This window comes from Triticum aestivum, chromosome 5D, assembly GCF_018294505.1.
Source record: "Triticum aestivum cultivar Chinese Spring chromosome 5D, IWGSC CS RefSeq v2.1, whole genome shotgun sequence".
Lineage (NCBI taxonomy): Eukaryota > Viridiplantae > Streptophyta > Magnoliopsida > Poales > Poaceae > Triticum > Triticum aestivum.
Window position 1 is genome coordinate 44727291 of NC_057808.1, and position 12145 is coordinate 44739435.

Consider the following 12145-nt stretch of genomic DNA (forward strand, 5'->3'; position numbering starts at 1 on the left):
CAAACTCTCTATCAATGATAACCCCCTTTTGGAGAGGTACAAGAAGTTTATTCAGCTTGATGATCTTCGATCGCATGCGAGGGATCGACATCACAATTAATTGCATGATGATCTCCTTGAATGCCCTTTTTGCTTGGTCCATCCATTAGTTCCTACTACACTAAAAAGAAAAATGTCGGGTGGTAGGTGCGACATATGCCAACGGGTGGCTTATCATTGTGGGAGCCAGTAAGACATCGTCGGTGCCTGGAAACGGGATAAGGCGAAGACATGCACGCCGGCGAATCTTACCCAGGTTCGGGGCTCTCCGTGGAGATAACACCCCTAGTCCTGCTCTGCAGGGTCTCCGCATGATCACTAGATCAACACAAGTAGCTACAAGTGCTCCTTGAGCTGTTTGGCTAGGGGAAGAAGAAGGGCAAGGCTAGCTCTCCTTTTCTCTCTATGTGGTGTGTAAAACTCTATGAGATCAACCCTTTGCATGGGTGTCCCGGGGGATTTATATAGGCCTACCCCCAGGGGTACAATGGTAATCCGGCTGGGCGCGGGTCCCAGCTGTCAGTGTCTACGCTCGCCGGCTTCTCCGCCGGCCGTAGGGGCCCGCCGACTGGTGGGTCCCGCCGGCTGCCGGCCTCTTGGCCGACAGGCCGGCCCCACCGCCTGGGGGCCTTGTCGGCGGCTGGTTATTGTTGCCTCGCCCCTGATGACGAGGGCTTTGTCGAGGAAGCGTGCCTACAGTGTCGCCGCCTTGCGGGCTCTCACTGTAGCCTCACCTCGTCTTGTCTCCTTAATGATGCACATGTTTCGAGGGAGAGAGGTAGTCGGCTATTGGGAGCCGGCTACGCCCCAGGCCAACTAGGGGAGGCCGGGCCGCCTTCGAGCGTCTCTCTGGCTAAAGGGGCCCGCCGCCCGCGGGCCGTACTGGCGCCTGTCGTGGGTGACGTCGGGGTCAACATGGCTACAGTGCCGCGCCGGACGGGGGATGGCTGACCCGTACGGCGCCCTGTGGCCATGCATGCTCCGAGATTCGGGGGTGGTAGGCTGTACTGCGGCCATGCCCCGTCTTATCACCGTTATGTGGGTGCAGTCTTGGTGGGTGCAGTCTTGGCGGGTGCAGTCTTGGCCGGCTTCTGGGGGTCAGCCATCTTCATGGTCGGCTTCTGGGAGTCAGCCCTCTTAGGGCCGGCTGCCTGGAGTTTTCCATCTCGTAGCTTTCTTCGGGAAGGTTTTTGAGGCCGGGTCGCCTTCTTGTAGTCGGGCCTGGGGATAGTCGGCCAGAGGAAGGCGGCCCCATGCTCTGGATGCTTGAAGGCTCGATTGGCCTGATAAATTTTTGAAGAGCCAGGGGAGTCGGTTAGGCTACCCATGGCCATTTACTCCGACAGTAGTCCCCGAAGCTGGTTGGGCTTCGAGGCTGAGAGGAGGTCGAGAAGCTCGGCCAGCTTCTTATCTTGACGAGCCAGCAGCTGGGAGCCGGCTTCGGTTGGGCGCGCCGTCTTGGCGAAATTTTTGAAGTCTGAAGGCGGGAGTCAGTTGGTGCGCACGCCGGGTGGCGGGCCGGCCGCTCGCCGCCCGCGTACCGCGTGGCATCCTCCGGCTGAAAAAAGCCTGCCAGCCCACGCGCGCGACAGGACGTCGCCGCAGGCCGGGGGCCCACCACTCCTACACCTAGGCCCAGGCGCGTATTCTCTGTGGCCCAAAGCGGGCCGCACGCCTTCTGGCGGCAGTTTCTACATGCCGTTAGGGCGCAATAATCGCGGGACGTGGGGGAGTGGGCGCAATTAATCCCACGTCCCCCCCACGCCTCGCATCCTCGGCTTCACCGCACGAGGCTATAAGTAGGGGGAGGAGGGGAAGCGGCACACGCTCGCACGCTCATCCTCTCTCCGCCATCTTCTTCCTCCTCCTTTCCATCGCAGCAGCATCTCGCCGCCGTGCTGTCCGGCCAATCTTCGCACCACCCCGCAGCTTTGCCGCCGCGGGGTCGTGCTTTCTCCGCCGCCGCATTCTTTCTCGCCAGCTTCTCGCCATCATACAGTACGGCGGTGACCGGGACGGCTCCAACGTCCATATGGACCACATCGACTTCCTCCGCAAGACGCGGCGGTTGCCCGGCAAGGACCAGGTGCGGCCAGAGAAGGAGATCACGCCGGCGCCGGAGGAAGACGAGTGGGTAATCTTTCGCTCGCACTTCCTGCGCGGCCTCGGTCTGCCCACGAGCGCCTTCTTCCGCTCCTTCCTCGAGTTTTATCAACTCCAGCCGCACCACCTCACTCCAAACACGGTGGTGCTGATGTCCGCCTTCGTCACTCTGTGCGAGGGCTTTCTTGGCGTTCTTCCCACCCTCGAGCTCTGGGGGGAATTCTTCCAAACCAAGCTCGGCACCCGCATGCAGGGCGTGCCGGCTCAGAGCGGCGCGTTCATCGCGATGCGAAGGCCGGCAGCCGACAACCCCTTCCCGTCATCACGCTGATCCAGTCGGTGAAGCGCTGGCAGAAATCGTACTTCTACGTGAAGAACGTCGCCCCGCAAGGCGACTATGTCAACTTGCCGGCTTACGTAGCCGGCCCGCCGGCTGGGAGGCGGCCCCAGTGGTCCTATCGGGCCGTGACGCTGTCGCCGTCTGGAGCCGCGGCCGTCGCCCGACTCCGGGTAATGATCCAGTCGGAGGGCCTGACTGGGTCCGACCTGCTGGCCGCCTTCGTCATGCGTCGGGTGCTTCCGCTTCAAAGCCGCCCTCATCTGATATGTCAGATGAGCGGCCAACTCGATCCGAGTCGGATGTGCACCAAGGAGATACCTCATGACGAGGTGGCTCATATGGTGAATTATCTTGCGAACTGCAAGCTCTCCGCAGAGTGGCAGTTTGGCAAGGAGCCGTACTCCCGTGCTTATCCCCCGCCTACGGTATGCTTTCTTTATCTTTTCTTCTTTTAGTTTTGTCACCAAGTTTTTCTTGGCCGACTCTGACCAGTCGGCACGTCTTGGCAGAGCCCTCTCCTTCGACCTGCGGCCGGGATAGCGGGGGCGGATCACCGATTTCTCCCCGACCGGGTGGAGCATGACCTCGAGGACCCCGACTTGGGGGCGGCCGCCATGGACGACAACACTGAGGCGGGAGGCGGCGACGCAGGCGGCTCCGGGCTTGGAGCCAGCTTCGACGACTGGCCGGATGACGACGAGGCGGAAATCGTCCCACGCCGCCAGCCGGCGTCCGACCATGGCGCGGGTTCCTCCCCCACGCCGCCCGCTCGGGGCAGCGCGCAGAAGCGCCGGGCCGCGTCGGGCTTGTTTGGCAGTCGGCCGAAGAAGCCTAAGGGTGGGGCGGCGGCGACCAGATGGGATGAGGCGGCCGTGAAGGCGGCCCGCTTCCGCAAGGTGGTGAAGCAGACGCAAACGGTTTCAGCGTAAGTGTAGATTCTTTTGCATATTCTTTCTTCTTTTCTTGTCGATTTCTGAATCCTTGTGTTGTCTCAAAAATCAGGGCTCCGCTTTCTTTTGAGCGGGTTGCTGCCGCCTCCGTGGTTGGATCGCCGGGAGGATCCGGGAGCACCCGCCGTGTGGACCCCCGCGCCGAGCTTCAAGCGGCGACGGAGCGAAATGCACAGGAGGCGCGGGAGGAGCGGGAGGCGGAAGAGCTAAGGGCGGCTGCCGCCAAGGCGGCGCAGGAGGAGGCGGAGGAGTCGGCGAAGGCACGTGCCGACGCGGCGGCCAAGGCGGAGGCGGAGGCTGCAGCTGCAGCGACAGCGGAGGGGGCCTTGCTTGTCACCCCCCCTGCGTGTCGCGGCGCCCGAGATCCCGGAGCCCCCGCCGGAGGAAGCCGGCGGCGACCTGCCGTGGTTGGAGAGGGAGGACGACGTCGTCGTTCAGGAGAGGGAGGTGGCACTGCCCTCGCCGACCGGGGCGGCCCAAGGCAGCCGGCCTAACGCGCCGTCTGCGCAATCGACTGGAGGCGAGCCGGCTGTGAGGACGGACCTGGTGGTCCGGTCGCCATCGCGCCAGCGCGCGGGGAAGGCAACTTCGGCTCCGGACCCACAGAAGGCCGCGGGCCCCAGCTCGTCGGCCCAAGACGTGGAGACGGCCAGCGCCAGCTCGGAGTGGACGCCAGGTGGTGGGACGGCCGTGGTGAATGTGGCGGCGCAAGAAGTCTGAAACCGGCTTCAGTCCCAGGCCGCAGTGCTGAGGCAGTATAATGACGAGTTCCTCGCGACACAGGCGGCCATTCGGGTAAGTCTTCCTGTTTTTTGCTTCTTGATCTTGGTTTCTTCCGTGGGGGCGCGTCAGCGCACCCACTGGGTGTAGTCCCCGAGTTCCGAGTCGGTTGCTGAGCAGGCGGCTTGGAACTTCTTAGTAGGCTTTGTTTGCTATCTTGTTCTCATTCGCTTCTCTGTGCGACTTGCAGGACTACCACAACCTCCGTGCTTGGGAGCTGACCCAGAAGACTGCTGATCTAGCTGAGAGCCGGGGTAAGTGCTTCATCTTTTATCTCACGTGGGGGCGCGTCAGCGCACCCACTGGGTCTAGTCCCCGAGATTCGGGCCGACTGCTGAGCAGTCGGGTCGGATCTTTCTTGACGACTTCTTTCTTACTGCTCTTTTCTTCTCTACCATATCTGCAGCAGCCAACACCAAACTGAGGGAGCAGCTGGGTGGGACTCAGGCCGCCCTTCGCGCTAAGGAAGCCGAGTTCGACGCCTTGGCTCAGGAGCGTGACCGCCTGGTCAAGAAGCTGGCCGACCAGGAGGAGAGCCACAAGGCGGCCCTGAAGGCGGTGCAGGATAGCGAGGCCGCCCTCCAAGCCGAATATGAGACCGAGGCGGCGAGCTGGGCCGAGGCGAGGCAGTCGTTGATCAACGGCTACGGCCAGAGTGAAGACTTGGTTGACGGTAGGCCGCCCTCTTCTTCGTTCCTTGCTTGCCGCTTGCCGTTTGGTTCACTTTCTAACTTGGTATTTTTTCTCTTCTTTCTCTTTCTTTCTTGTGCAGAGTACTTCCCTGGCTACTCTACTGCCGCCAACCAGGTCGTCGAGGCCCACCGCGAGGCGCAAAGGCAGGCTGGTGCTGAGATCGTGCCGAATGCTCGCCGGTCGCTTGAGGAACAGCTCCTGGCGATTCAAGCCTGCCTCCAGCCGGCTCACCGCATGCTCCGCCGGCTTCAGCGTGTTGGGGCGCAGGTGCTGGCCGCTCTCTGGCCCGGCGAGGTGATTCCCCGCACCCCCAGTCGGACTGCCGATTGGCTGGAGGTAGTGGCCGGACGCTTCGAGGCCTGGAAGGCTTCTGCAGCTCGGTCAGGCGCCAGGCGGGCGCTGGAGTTCGTCAAAGCCTGGTATCCTGAGCTGAGCTTGGACCAGCTAGCCACCTGGCGGCAGGAGGCCGACACGGAGCTGGAGCCGGCGCGACCGGCTATCATCCAGCGTGCCTCGGCGATCGCCGACTACACCGACACCAGCGCCTTTGCTCCTAAGGTGGATGATAACGGCGTTGCCCAGCCGGAGGAGTGGTTCGGGCTGAACCCAGCAGATGGCGAGGACTCGGCGGAGGAGATCGACTCCAGCGATGAGGGCGAGGAGGAGAAGGAGGAGGGTGAAGACGCCGTGCCAAATGGTGGAGCAGCCAGCCAGCCTCAGCTTGACCGTGCCTCCAGCAACAAGGCGCGTGCGAGCGCACCGCCTGCAGCCGGCGATGATCAAGCCAAGACTCGCCAGCCGGCCACTCCTCCAGTCGGCGCTGCCGTCTCCACCGACCAGCCGGGCTCCCCTGTTGCGCCCTCAGCCTAATCTGCCGCCTTTACTTTCCTGTTTTATTACTCTTTGAACAATATTTTATTAAGTTTGTGCAGTTCCACCCACTAGGGGTGTATTCGAACTATATTGACTGCCAGCCTGTTGAAGGACTTATGTGTAAATATAATCATGCATGTGTTTGGCTTTCCATTGTTCTTGCTTTTCATCCTTTGGCTATTTCCTTTGCCGCCCTCCCTTGGTTGCCGCCTTCCCAGCCAGACAGCTGCTCTGCAGTCTGTGGCTGGAGAAGTGCTTGGCCGGTTGGGAGGGCAAGTACTCTAGCTTTTTTGGATTGTAGCGAAGTGACTGGGAAACCGGCTAGCCGGCTGTTCTGACAGCCGGTAGGCATGGTGGGAGGCCGGCTTGTGTTATATAAGTTCGTTAGTCCTTAGCCGTTTTTCGTGTGGGCATCCTTTCCTGCCTTTGGCTCTTGCTAGTCGGACAGACGGTTCTTCGAGCTGCGACTTACGACAAGAGAGGGCTCGGGTGCTGGCACACTACTTGTCTGACTTTAGGTAGAGCTTTTAATATAACTCAAGGCGGCCAGTCCCCGGGCCGACTAGTCGAACCCGGTGCCAGATAGAGAATCAAATGTAATAGTACATTCATGGGTATGACGCTCGTCATTCATAGATAAAGGAGGGCAGTCCCCGAGTGCGCCTCGGGGGGCCTGTTGTCTTGTACTTAATACAAAAAGGTAGCATGATACATACTGCTTTTAACTGTAAAATCTTCTCAGGAGATTGGCGTTCCATGGTCGTTCCGACTCCTTGCCGGAATCATCCCTCTTGTGTGCTCTCGGCTTCTGTGCGTCGATCAGGTAGTAGGAGTCGTTGCCTATGGCCTTGCTGATGATGAAAGGGCCTTCCCAAGGGGCCGAGAGCTTGTGTTGGCCGGCTGTTCGTTGGATCAGCCGGAGCACAAGATTGCCCTCTTGGAAGGATCTTGGCTTGACCTTCCGGTTGTGGTAATAGCGCAAACCCTGCTGGTAGATGGCGGACCGGCTGAGTGCTAACAGCCGACCTTCTTCCAACAGGTCGACGGCGTCTTCTCGCGCTTCCTTGGCCTCCGCCTCCGTGTACATGGTGACCCGAGGCGAGTCGAACTCGATGTCAGTTGGGATGACAGCCTCGGCACCTTATACAAGGAAGAAAGGAGTGAAGCCGGTTGACTTGTTCGGGGTTACGCAGACTCCAGAGGACAGCCGGCAGCTCATCAAGCTAGCAGCCGGCCGAACGCTCCAGTGGTACGACCAGTCGGGGCTTGATGCCGGAGAGGATGAGGCTGTTTGCTCGCTCGACCTGGCCGTTTGACTGCGGGTGGGCAACGGACGCTAAGTCCAGTCGGATGCCTTGTGTCGCGCAGAAACGTGCCAGTGCTCCCTTGGCAAAATTCGTGCCGTTGTCAGTGATGATGTTGTGTGGTACACCATACTGAGTACTGATGTCTGCGATGAATGTCACGGCAGTCGGCCCGTTCAGCTTCTTGATTGACTTTGCTTCAATCCACTTGGTGAATTTTTCCACGGCGACAAGCAGATGTGTCATGCCGCCGCGGGCTGTCTTGAATGGGCCCACCATGTCCAGCCCCCAAACGGCAAAGGGCCAGGTGAGGGGGATGGTCTTGAGTGCAGAAGCCGGCAGGTGTTGCTTGGAGCTGAAGACTTGGCATCCTTTGCAGCATTTGACTAATTCCTTGGCATCTTCCAAAGCAGTCGGCCAGAAGAAACCATGGCGGAAAGCTTTGGCGACAAGTGATCTTGAGGCCGCGTGGTGGCCGCATTCGCCTTGGTGGATATCCTTGAGGATTGCTATGCCCTTCTCTGGCTCGACGCAGCGCTGGAAGACTCCAGTGACGCTACGCTTAACAAGTTCTCTGTTTATTATTGCGTATGCTCCGGCTCGGCGTTGAACTAGTCTTGTCGAGATCTCATCAATCGGCAGCTCTCTGTTTACTAGGAAGTTGAGGATGGGCTGGGCCCATGATGGAGCTGTGACTTCTTATGTTGTCAGTACGGCTACTGTGACCCAGGTGGGTGGGTTGGGTGGTGGAGAGTTGGAGTCGGCCACCGCCTGTTGTGTCGTTGCAGTCCCCGGGCCGACTGCTGCAGTCCCCGGGCCGGGTTCTGAAGTCGCCGGACCGGGTGCGACTACGGCAGTCCCCGGGCCGCTTGTCGAAGTCCCCGAGTCGCCTGCTGGGTTCCCCCAGTCGGATCCGACTACATCAAGGGCAGGCGGTACGAAGATAGAGTCCGATTCTGGAGACGGCTTGATAGAAGGTTTGAGGAGGCGTTGGAGAGAGACACCGGTTGGTATAGCTTGTCGGGTGGAGCCGATCCGTTCCAGGGCATCTGCTTGCTCGTTGTCGGCCCGTGGCACGTGGAGGAACTCGCACCCTTCAAAGTATCCGCTGATTTGCTGGACGAGGAATCGATAGCTCGCCATGTTTGCGTCCTTGGCGTCCCAGTCGCCAGATGACTGCTGGACCACCAAATCCGAGTCGCCGTGACACAGGATCTGGTGTATGCCGAGCTCTTCGGCTAGCCGGAGCCCGTGTATGAGCGACTCGTACTCAGCCACGTTGTTGGAGGCGGCAAAATGGATTTGCAATGTGTATCTGAGCTTGTCGCCCTTGGGAGAGGTGAGGACGATGCCGGCTCCCAAGCCGGTGCGCATCTTAGATCCGTCGAAGTGCATCCGCCAATGAGTGGAGTCGGGAGCTGGCGGTAGGTACTGGGTCTCGGCCCAGTCGACAAGGAAGTCGGCCAATGCTTGAGACTTGATGGCGGTGCGGGGCTGGTAGAAGATCGTGTAAGGAGCCAGCGCAATGGCCCACTTAGCCACCCGGCCGGATGCATCTCGGCTGCCTATGATCTCGGCAAGCGGGGCGGTGCATACGACCGTGATGGGATGCTCTTGAAAGTAGGGCTTCAGCTTCTTGGCGGCGAAGTACACTCCATAGCACATCTTCTGGTAATGCGGGTAGTTTTGCTTCGAGGTGGACAGTACTTCGCTTAAATAATATACCGGCCTCTGGACTAACTGAGCTCGGCCTTCTTCTGGGCGCTGGACCACGATGACTGTACTGACCACTCGGCTAGTCGCAGCAATGTAAAGGAGCATGGGCTCTTTCTCAGTCGGCGCTGCTAGGACAGGTGGTGTGGTCAGCATCTTCTTAAACTCGTGGAAAGCTTGGTCTGCTTGGTCGTTCCACTCGAAGTGGGAGGACTTCTTCATGAGTCGGTACAGGGGGAGAGCCTTCTCCCCTAGCCGGCTGATAAAGCGGTTTAGGGAGGCCAGGCACCCGGTAAACTTCTGAACGTCTCGCAACTTGGTAGGAATCTCCATTCTCTCTATGGCCTTGATCTTCACTGGGTTGCACTCAATGCTGCGTTCGGAGACCAAAAAGCCTAGAAGCTAGCCGGCTGGTACTCCGAACACGCATTTCTCGGGGTTGAGCTTGATCTGGAATCGGCGCAAGTTGGCAAATGTTTCTCTGAGGTCTTCCAGCAGGGTACCGCGCTTCTTCGTCTTCACCACAATATCGTCTACATAGACGTGGGCATTTCTTCCGAGTTGCTTGAGGAGGCATTTTTGCATGCAACACTGAAAAGTGGCACCGGCATTCCTCAAGCCGAATGTCATAGTCAGGTAGCAGAAAGCTCCGAATGGTGTGATGAAGGCGGTCTTCAGGCGGTCGGCTGGGTCCAACTTGATCTAGTGGTATCCTGAGTAAGCATCCAAGAAACTCAACAGCTCGCATCCGGCTGTGGAGTCTATCACTTGATCAATCCTTGGTAGGGCAAACGGATCTTTGGGGCAGGCTTTGTTGAGGCTGGTGTAATCTATACACATATGCCATTTGTTGTTCTTCTTCAACACCAAGACCGGGTTGGCAAGCCACTCTGGAAAAAACACCTCCATAATGAAGCCGGCGGCCAGGAGCCGGGCTATCTCTTCTCCTACGATCCTTCTCTTCTCCTCCGACAGTCGGCGGAGAGGCTGCTTGACTGGTTTCGCGTCCGCTCGAACGTGTAGCTTGTGCTCGGCGAAATCCTTTGGAACACCCGGCTTGTCCTTTGGGGACCATGCAAAGATGTCTCGATTCTCACGGAGGAAGTCGACGAGCTCGCCTTCCTATTTACTGTCTAGGTTTGCACCAATGACAGCAAACCTCTCCGGGTTCTCCGGGTCCAGAGGTATCTTCTTTGTCTCCTTGGCCAGCTGGAAGGAGCCCTAAGCATCATATTCCTTGGGGCTGGGGGACAGGGCCGGCTGTTTGCCGGCCATGGCCACGACTCGGTCCAGCATCTTCTTCTCTTCGGCAACCACGAGGGACTCGGCCAGTCGGCTGCTGGCCGCAGCGCACTCGATGGACTTCTTGTAGTCTCCGGCTATAGTGATGATCCCCTTCGAACTCGGCATCTTCATCTTGAGGTAGGCGTACTGGGGCACAGCCATAAACTTGGCCAGGGCAGGTCGGCCAAGCAAGGCGTGGTAAGGGCTCTCTAGATCCACTACTTCAAACCAGATCGCTTCTCGGCGAAAGTGATCCTTGTCTCCGAAGAGAACATCCATCTTGATCTTGCCGATTGGGGAACAGGACAAGCCGGGTACGATGCCATGGAACACAGTCCGGCTTGGCATGAGCTGCTTCGCCTTGAGGTTCAACTTCTCCATGGTGTCGCGGTACAGTATGTTGATGCTGCTTCCACCATCAATCAGCACACGGGAGAAACGGGCAGCTCGCCTTTCCGTCGCGAGGGTGACGTCCAACACCAATGCGTAAGAGCCAGGAGACGGCATCACCTCTGGGTGATCGGCCCGGCTCCAGCTGATAGGCCTTTTAGACCAATGCATGAACTCGGGGTTGCTGGCGGCGACCGCATTGACATCTTGGTGCTATCAGCGCCGACTGCGCTTATCTTCAATCTGGCTCGTGAAGACGACGTAGGCGGCGTGCTCATCTGGGAACTCATCCTGAATGGCTCCGACTGCTGGTCAAACAGCCGGCTGTTGAGGAGCTGGAGGCGGCGGGCCGGGAGGCGGAGGCGGCACCAGCCCCTCGCCCTTGGAGATCCGCGTGAGCCAATGGCACTTCCGGGTCGTGTGGTTGGACGGCTTCGCACCGCTGTGGAACTTGCAGGGGGCATCGAGAGTTTGCTCGTAGGAGAAGGCCGGCTGCCAAGCCGGCCTGCCGCCCTTCTTCTTGGGAGCGGGCCGCTCATCGGGCTGTTCGTCTTTGACGGTGGCGACTTGCCGACTGGTGGAAGGCGGCATAGGGGCCTTGCGCTTGTGGCCGTTCTGGTAGGGGCGTCGGTTGGAGTCACCAGCCGGCGTCTTGGGAGCCGGAGCGAGCACCTTTCCAGAGGCGTCCACTCGGAGCTCGGTCTTCATCGAGGAGTCGGCCGTGGCGTACTTGTCTGCTATGATCAGCAGCTCGTCGAGGGTGGTCAGCTCGTCGCAGAGGAGTCGGTGCTTGAGGAGGGTGCCCTCTCGGCACCTGGCGGTGAAGTATTCTATGGCTTGAACCTCGTGCACCCCCTTGCAGGAGTTGCGGAGCTCGGCCCAACGCGTGAGGTAGTCGCGAGTCGATTTGCTGGGCCCTTGGATGCATAAGGAGAGCTGGCGGGGCTTGGGAGGCCGCTTGTATCTGCTGGTGAAGTTGCGTACGAAGACTTCCGTGAAGTCTAGCCAGCTGTTGACGCTGTAGGGCTTGAGGCTGTTCAGCCAGGTGTGTGCCGTGCCTTGAAGCATGAGAGGGACGTACTTCACGGCAACGCGCCTGTTGCCGTTTGCTATGCTGACTGCGGTAAAGTAGTCGATCAGCCAATCTTCCGGCTTCATGGAGCCGTTGTATTTTGGCGTGTCTCTGGGGAGTGAGAACCCCTTGGGGAAGGGCTCGTCGCGGATGCGGGGGCCAAAGCAAGGTGGGCCGACATCATCTTCTTCTTCTAGCGCAAGGGATCGCGCTAGGCGGTCGATCCGGTGGCGGGCATCATTCTCGCCGACTCCTTCACGGTGGCCTAGTCGGCCACCGAGAGTCGGGTGCGTGACAGGCGGCGGGGTGGGATATCTCTCCCCACGAGGCGGGGGCAGGCGGATTGCCTTGTCGTTCCATCGCTCGGGGGCGGCCTTCTGCGTCGCGCTCAATGATGATCCGAGTCCGGCTGCGGCTAGCAGCCGGCTCCTTGTCTTTCCTTGCGCGGGCGCCGCTTGCAGTCGGCGTCCGGGATGTCGCGGCGTGTTCTCGGCGTGGGGGAGGACTCTCAGCACGGGCGCCGGCTTCATGCCGTTCTGCGGCCGCGTCGATCAGCTGCTGGATGCATCTAGTCATGTAGGGGAGCTCATCAGCCCCCAGCCCG